This window comes from Caretta caretta, chromosome 28 (assembly GCF_965140235.1).
Source record: "Caretta caretta isolate rCarCar2 chromosome 28, rCarCar1.hap1, whole genome shotgun sequence".
NCBI classification, from domain to species: Eukaryota; Metazoa; Chordata; order Testudines; family Cheloniidae; genus Caretta; species Caretta caretta.
In genome coordinates this window covers 16,340,386-16,348,479 of record NC_134233.1, presented here as the reverse complement: position 1 = coordinate 16,348,479, position 8,094 = coordinate 16,340,386, and the positions used below count along the sequence as shown (strand labels likewise).

Here is an 8,094-nt window from a genome sequence, read left to right as displayed (position 1 = left end):
TAAACTGAATTGTTTGAGCTACCAATGTTTCCTCATTTGCACAGTATTTTAGTTCTGAATTGTTTTAATTTGCTTATTTTCGTGCAACTCATAATGGGGATAAGAGTACACTGGAGTCAGCGAAATTACAACAGTGGGGGATTAGTCTCATTATTTGTCACTAACAAAAGGTTTTGTTAACACAGAATTAAGGTTGCCCGTGAGTATCTCGAACCCTTTCAGAATGTGGAGTTCAGCAAAACTCAAACCGTGGAAAAGCACAGAATACAAAGTGAAGGTACATGTCCACATAACCTTAACTCTGCCCTCTTGGAGTGATTCCCTTATAACACTTGAGAACAAAGAAAGGTTTGTGGACAAATTACAGCTACTTCCCAAGAGTTTGTTTCTTTAGTAATTGATTGATCCTGCCCCCATTAAGAATAGCTGATTTTATGCACAGTAACTTAACATTTCCATTATGTTGGGGTCTGGCATTTCAACTGACTGGTTTTATCTCAGCATATTTAAAGGCTAAACTACTGCATAAAAGCTTCTTTATTCTAGGGTCTATAAACAGGCCACTCCCCCACCTACTTCAAGGGGATGGTATTTTCCTGACCCGAGGGGAACTTAAATAAAATGCCCAAAATCACAGAGTCCTTAGGAGAAAATCAAGGGGCAGGGGAACCTAGCTGATTCTACACAAGTGATCACTGAGACCAGAAAGCGAGACTAGAGAAGTAAGACTGTGCAATTAACTATCCGGTGTTAGAGAGCTTATTCCTTCACTCTCCCACTTCCCTGGTCCTTCTCGCATGAACAGAGAGCAACAATACCCGAAAACCGAAGGTGCAAACAATTCGATGTTTATTGGGGTGAACTTCCAGCAAGCTTAAATACAAGTTCCTTTTTCCTTATTTTCGAATTCCAACTTACTTCCTGTTTGCCCCTAATTTATATAGTAATATTCTTAGCTATACCTTAACCAATCATTCTACTGAAATTTGACTAACCAATCCTAACATATTGTAGCATGATTACCTAACCAATTATATCCCACCACCTTAATTAGTTTACACCCAGCAAAATTAATTATACAGCAGACAGAAACAATCACAGAACCAGACAGAGACCATGCCAATAAACAATAGCAAAGTGGGAACTATAATGACAAAACAATACAGAAGTGAGGATTTCACAACTACATCTATAAAGACATAAGACTTTCCCAGCTGTGTCTATTGATAAGTGAGTTCTTACCAGACAGAAAACTATCAACCTAAATTTCCTTTTACATCTTCTAGGCACTTCCCTTTCTCTGGAGGCGATAGGCACTATCAGGACAGGATTGTATCCTAACAGCCCAATAGCACCTTCTTTCAATGTGACTGGTTTGGGATGTGAGGAGGTGACTGGTCCCTTCCCAGCTTATGGCTGCCTCTGTCACTTAGCCAAAGGCCTTAGTCCAAGAACAGGGCCTCAGACTGTCACAGTAAGAGAAGGCCCTTACACTGGCAGACAGTGATTTTGATTCTTTCTTTTATACCTCTATAACTAGCCAAGTGATAAGAATACACCTAAATTCTTAAAGTACAGGCCTTTGCAGACAGGCCTGAATATCTATATCCTAACATCCAGCACTACACGAACCCTGCAATTAGTTAGATGCAGACACGCCCAGCTCTGTGGTTGGTAAAGTTACAGAAACTCTGCTGCTGATCATGAAACAGAAGCACATGATCTTTAAACAGCTGCCTTTTCAATGCCTCTGAAAGTTACAAAACACAACGATCTGCGTTCAAGGAAGGTGGCCATTTCTTAGAGCCCCAATTTATAGTGTGTGCACAAAGCAACGTTTGAACGTGTAACAGTTTGGTAAAGCTTGGCTATATGATTTTTCTAACAGGCTCCTGCCCACCTCCAGCAGAGTTTTCAGTCGCATGCTATGGCATCTTACTTTCCACGTGTAACGCAAACTAGCCCATTCCTCCCCGTATCCTATCTGTGGCCTGATCTGGGAATGAGGCAGAGTGCTGGGAAATTATCACAATAGGAAGGAATTAAAAACGGGAATTAATCAAAGCTGAGATGAAGACACAGTCTATTGTACAGCTGGTGAAGTGACAGGGACACACTCCCGCTAGGGCTGGTTCTGACTTTCCGATCAAAGAGAACGAGTTCATGTAGGACCTATGGACAGCGCCCTGTCAGCGCATCACCGGACAGGTGTTTCACAAAACACAGCCCTTCCCCTCTGGAAGAGAAACACTCCCTGCGGTCTCCGCCTCCCTTCACTCTCCGTGGGGCTGTTTGCCTGAGGGACCTGGCTCTCTCTGGGAGGCCCATGGTGATTCTTACAAGAGCCGTTGGGGGGCAGGAGTTATCCCCATGGAAATCTCTTCACTTCTTTCTCAGGGCCACCTTCTTAGCCCTGGCTTTGGGGTTGGCTTAAGCCTGGCTCTCGCCTAACTTGGTTTTAGGTGGGATGTTGACCACCTTCTGGGTTTGGCAGCTTAGACCTTTTCTCTGCCATTTTGGTCCCTGCTGCAGCCACCACTTTCTTAGGGCTATTCAACGAATGGCTACGCAGGTGGTGTCGGAGAGAAGGCTTTGGATTCTTTGATTCAAAACCTAGGCTGGCTAACCTAGTGAGGAGGGCTTTAAACTAGGTTCACCGGGGGAAGGAGACCAAAGCCTCCTAATTCATATTAGTGGGGGAAGCAAAAGTGGATGGGAATCTGGGAGGCAGTGACCATGAGTTGGTTGAATTCAGGATCCTGACACAGGGAAGAAAGGTAAGCAGCAGGATATGGACCCTGGACTTCAGGAAAGCAGACTTCGACTCCCTCAGGGAACGGATGGGTAGGATCCCCTGGGGGACTAACATGAAGGGGAAAGGAGTCCAGCAGAGCTGGCTGTATTTCAAGGAATCCCTGTTGAGGTTACAGGGACAAACCATCCCGATGTGTCGAAAGAATAGTAAATATGGCAGGCGACCAGCTTGGCTTAACGGTGAAATCCTAGCGGATCTTAAGCATAAAAAAGAAGCTTACAAGAAGTGGAAGGTTGGACATATGACCAGGGAAGTGTATAAAAATATTGCTCGGGCATGTAGGAATGAAATTAGGAGGGCCAAATCGCACCTGGAGCTGCAGCTAGCGAGAGATGTTAAGAGTAACAAGAAGGGTTTCTTCAGGTATGTTGGCAACAAGAAGAAAGCCAAGGAAAGTGTGGGCCCCTTAATGAATGAGGGAGGCAACCTAGTGACAGAGGATGTGGAAAAAGCTAATGTACTCAATGCTTTTTTTGCCTCTGTCTTCACGAACAAGGTCAGCTCCCAGACTGCTGCGCTGGGCATCACAACATGGGGAATAGATGGCCAGCCCTCTGTGGAGAAAGAGGTGGTTAGGGACTATTTAGAAAAGCTGGACGTGCACAAGTCCATGGGGCCGGACGAGTTGCATCCGAGAGTGCTAAAGGAACTGGCGGCTGTGATTGCAGAGCCATTGGCCATTATCTTTGAAAACTCGTGGCGAACGGGGGAAGTCCTGGATGACTGGAAAAAGGCTAATGTAGTGCCAATCTTTAAAAAAGGGAAGAAGGAGGATCCTGGGAACTACAGGCCAGTCAGCCTCACTTCAGTCCCCAGAAAAATCATGGAGCAGGTCCTCAAAGAATCAATCCTGAAGCACTTACATGAGAGGAAAGTGATCAGGAACAGTCAGCATGGATTCACCAAGGGAAGGTCATGCCTGACTAATCTAATAGCCTTCTATGATGAGATTACTGGTTCTGTGGATGAAGGGAAAGCAGTGGATGTATTGTATCTTGACTTTAGCAAAGCTTTTGACACGGTCTCCCACAGTATTCTTGCCAGCAAGTTAAAGAAGTATGGGCTGGATGAATGCACTATAAGGTGGGTAGAAAGTTGGATAGATTGTCGGGCTCAACGGGTAGTGATCAATGGCTCCATGTCTAGTTGGCAGCCGGTGTCAAGTGGAGTGCCCAGAGGGTCGGTCCTGGGGCCGGTTTTGTTCAATATCTTCATAAATGATATGGAGGATGGTGTGGATTGCATTCTCAGCAAATTTGCGGATGATACTAAACTGGGAGGAGTGGTAGATACGCTGGAGGGGAAGGATAGGATACAGAGGGACCTAGACAAATTGGAGGATTGGGCCAAAAGAAATCTGATGAGGTTCAATAAGGATAAGTGCAGGGTCCTGCACTTAGGACGGAAGAACCCAATGCACCGCTACAGACCAGGGACCGAATGGCTAGGCAGCAGTTCTGCGGAAAAGGACCTAGGGGTGACAGTGGACGAGAAGCTGGATCTGAGTCAGCAGTGTGCCCTTGTTGCCAAGAAGGCCAATGGCATTTTGGGAGGTATAAGTAGGGGCATAGCGAGCAGATCGAGGGATGTGATCGTCCCCCTCTATTTGACATGGGTGAGGCCTCATCTGGAGTACTGTGTCCAGTTTTGGGCCCCACACTACAAGAAGGATGTGGATAAATTGGAGAGAGTCCAGCGAAGGGCAACAAAAATGATTAGGGGTCTGGAACACATGACTTATGAGGAGAGGCTGAGGGAACTGGGATTGTTTAGCCTGCAGAAGAGAAGAATGAGGGGGGATTTGATAGCTGCTTTCAACTACCTGAGAGGGGGTTCCAGAGAGGATGGTTCTAGACTATTCTCAGTGGTGGAAGAGGACAGGACAAGGAGTAATGGTCTCAAGTTGCAGTGGGGGAGGTTTAGGTTGGATATTAGGAAAAACTTTTTCACTAGGAGGGTGGTGAAACACTGGAATGCGTTGCCTAGGGAGGTGGTGGAATCTCCTTCCTTAGAAGTTTTTAAGGTCAGGCTTGACAAAGCCTTGGCTGGGATGATTTAATTGGGGATGGGTCCTGCTTTTGAGCTGGGGGTTGGACTAGATGACCTCCTGAGGTCCCTTCCAACCCTGATATTCTATGATTCTATTCCTGGTCCTGGGCATGATGGCCTTTCTGGGGATCCTGGGAGCTCTGACCAGCTTCTTGATGGCTATTTCCCTGCTCAGAGCCACTGGCTTCTTCTCATGCCTTGTCCTGGGGGCCCAGATGCTGCTGGATGAATATGAAGGAGCCAGCGTGCACCAAGCTGCCTTTGCTCGTCAGACTTCTGAGCCCCAATTGTGTGTGGTTCTTGTTCTTCTGCACATCACAGCCCGTGGTGACCAAGGAGCTGCCAAATGTGCATTCATTATACCTTTGTTTAATCGATGAAAACATAAGCTAGAGACTTAATGAGACATTCCCCAGGGTACAACCTGGACCACTGAACTGCTGTGTTCCCCTATCTCTCCAACCCACTGCTTTGCTGGTGAACAGCAAACCCCTTCAGGCTCTGCTCACATAGCCACAAGCATGCAAAGTGACTCCCAGCTGAGTTACATGAATGCTTTCCCAGCCACTCATAACTTATATAAAGGGTGATGCCCCCAAATTCTTAGTCCCAGCCTTGCACCCCAGAAATGTGCATCTTGCTCTGGCCAGCAGACTACTGACCAAAGCAAGCTCATTAATAGTTCGTCATTTCATCAAAGGAAATGATAGTGCCCCAGCCTTTGTTAATCTGAGTTGCGATTCCCCACACACTTCAACCAAAGCACACTGGTTTAGCTAGAACAATAAAAACAAGTTTATTAACTGGGAAAAGATATAATCACTTCAAATCTTAGTGACAAAGGCCTAAAAGTCCGAGCTGGTTACAAAAGAAATAAGAAAAGATAAAACCGCAATCTGATTCCTAAACTTTACCGAGATAAATAAGATTTGAAAGCAAAAAGGTTCTTGCACCCCAAAACTTTCATTCTTTCATGCTAACTGAAAAGCCTTCCCGCTAGGACCACCCCCTCCCCCAACCAGTTCAATGATGCTCCTATTGTCTTTCAAGTGATCTTGTTGCCATGAGTCGAGATGGGGGAGGAGAGGTAATGCAAAGGTAACTGTCTGTTATTCCCCCCCCACCCCCGTTTTGAGACTCCCCCCCTCCCCCGCGCACTGATACGAGAGATTCAAAACAGTCCCCTGGGTAGGGGAGATTCAAAGCATCTTTTGGATGAATTGTAAATGTCTTGTTCACACCCATGGGTGGCGAGTTCTATGGGCCCGTGGTACCTGGGCACCAGGGATATTCCTGGCCTGGGGCCCGGCTCCAGCACCGTCTGAGGCTGGGTCTCTCCCTCAGCCCCGCCTTCTGCCCTGGGCGCCCCCGTCCGCACGTCCCCTGGGCCATTTAAAACAGCCCGGGGCCCCCACCCACCGCCAGCAGCACAGTGGAGCTGAGCGGCTCCCTGCCTGCTTGCTCCTTGTAGCTGCCGGCCCCTCCCTGTGGCCCCTGGGTGGGGTGGGTCTGTGTCCTGCCCCAAGTGCCCCTGCGGCCAATGGGAAGCTGTGGGGGTAGCAGCGTGCGGAGGCCCCCCCTGGCCTGCTCTGCCTAGGATCCCCGGGTAAGCACCGCACCTCCCCACACCCTCCCAGAGCCTGCACCCCCACCCCTTTCCCACACACCCACTCCTGCCCCCAAGCTCCCTGCCAGAGCCTGCACCCTCACCCCCTCCGACACCCACACCCCTTGCCCCAGTGCAGAGCCTACACCCAAACTCCGTCCCAGAGCCTGCGTCCCCAGGCCCTCTCCCCCACCCAAACTCCCTCCCAGAGCCTTAGGCAGTTGTGGGGGAATAGTTTGGGGGGTGGTTTCTGGGCACCACCAAAATTTCTACAAACCTGCCGCCCCGTTCACACCTTCTGGGCTCATGAAGTTTGAGATGTCTTCAGGGATGACATGCAAATCCGTTGCTTACAGTCCCCCGATGATGAATGGTCACTGCAGTAACTAATAGTTTTCCAACCCCTGTGGTCAGTCCTTTGTTGACACTGAGGAGTCAGAATTACAACATACTTCAGTAACAAACATATTGTAAAATCTCATAGCTTCACATACAATGTCGGTGGACACATTTTAACAGGAACGCTCTTCAATAGATCATGCATTTTCAAATGATACCTCACAAGGCATACTTTGTACAAAACATATCATAACCATATAACAGTGGTGAACATGGGGGTTCAGGCTCTTACGTGGGGGTACAGAGTGTCACACTTAGAGAATTGGATCTGATTTCAGCTGATCGACAGGTTTGCTAGGTTTTTAGACATTATACAAGCCCCGGTCCATGCGCCATTCAGTGGAACTGCTGAACATACTAGAGATGGATATGAAAATATATTTACATTAAAAATAAAATGCAACTCTTAAGGGAGCACCTGGATTTGAACCAGGGACCTCTTGATCTGCAGTCAAATGCTCTACCACTGAGCTATACTCCCTGTGACAGCATCATATTGGAGCCAGTCATCTTGAGGATTATGAAGGACACACCCTATTTCAAAAAAAAAAGAAAAGGAGTATTTGTGGCACCTTAGAGACTAACCAATTTATTTGAGCATGAGCTTTCGTGAGCTACAGCTCACTTCATCAGATGTATACCATGGAAACTGCAGCAGACTTTATATACACACAGAGAATATGAAACAATACCTCCTCCCACCCCACTGTCCTGCTGGTAATAGCTTATCTAAAGTGATCAACAGGTGGGCCATTTCCAGCACAAAGCCAGGTTTGGGTTTCAAAGAGTTCAAACCTATTTCAAAGAGTTCCTCTTATGTTCCCAGCCATGGATGGTTTAAAAATGGGGGTTTATTAAACATTATACGTGCATGTAAACACCACACCTTGCACAATCCCCACACCTGCTTGGTCTCACTGGACCACAATTACTGCTTACCTGGGACCACACCCTGCTCCCCAGCTCTGGGCAATTTAACCTCTCCAGCATTGCTCCAAACCCTTAAAGGCACGGGGCACGTGTAAATAGAACCCCTTACTCCCCATAGCATTAATTAAGGAACTCCCAGATACTGGCATTCTGACCCGAAACACAGAGCTCCCAGACTCTGGTTTAGAAACACAGAGCTCCTGTGCCCTGCAGCAGACTGAGGCACAGGCAGCGAGCAGGGCCCATAATGCATGGGTCCCTTTTTTATATTTTGCACAATTGTGGTTCAGCGGGC

General features: G+C 47.5%; 1 non-coding gene across 1 annotated transcript; it reads right to left on the bottom strand.

Annotated features, from left to right (window-relative positions):
* Positions 1–7,278: 7,278 nt before the first annotated feature.
* Positions 7,279–7,350, bottom strand: TRNAC-GCA (transfer RNA cysteine (anticodon GCA)). The gene has a single exon. It is a non-coding gene; the product is annotated as a tRNA-Cys (tRNA).
* Between the last annotated feature and the right edge of the window lie 744 nt (positions 7,351–8,094).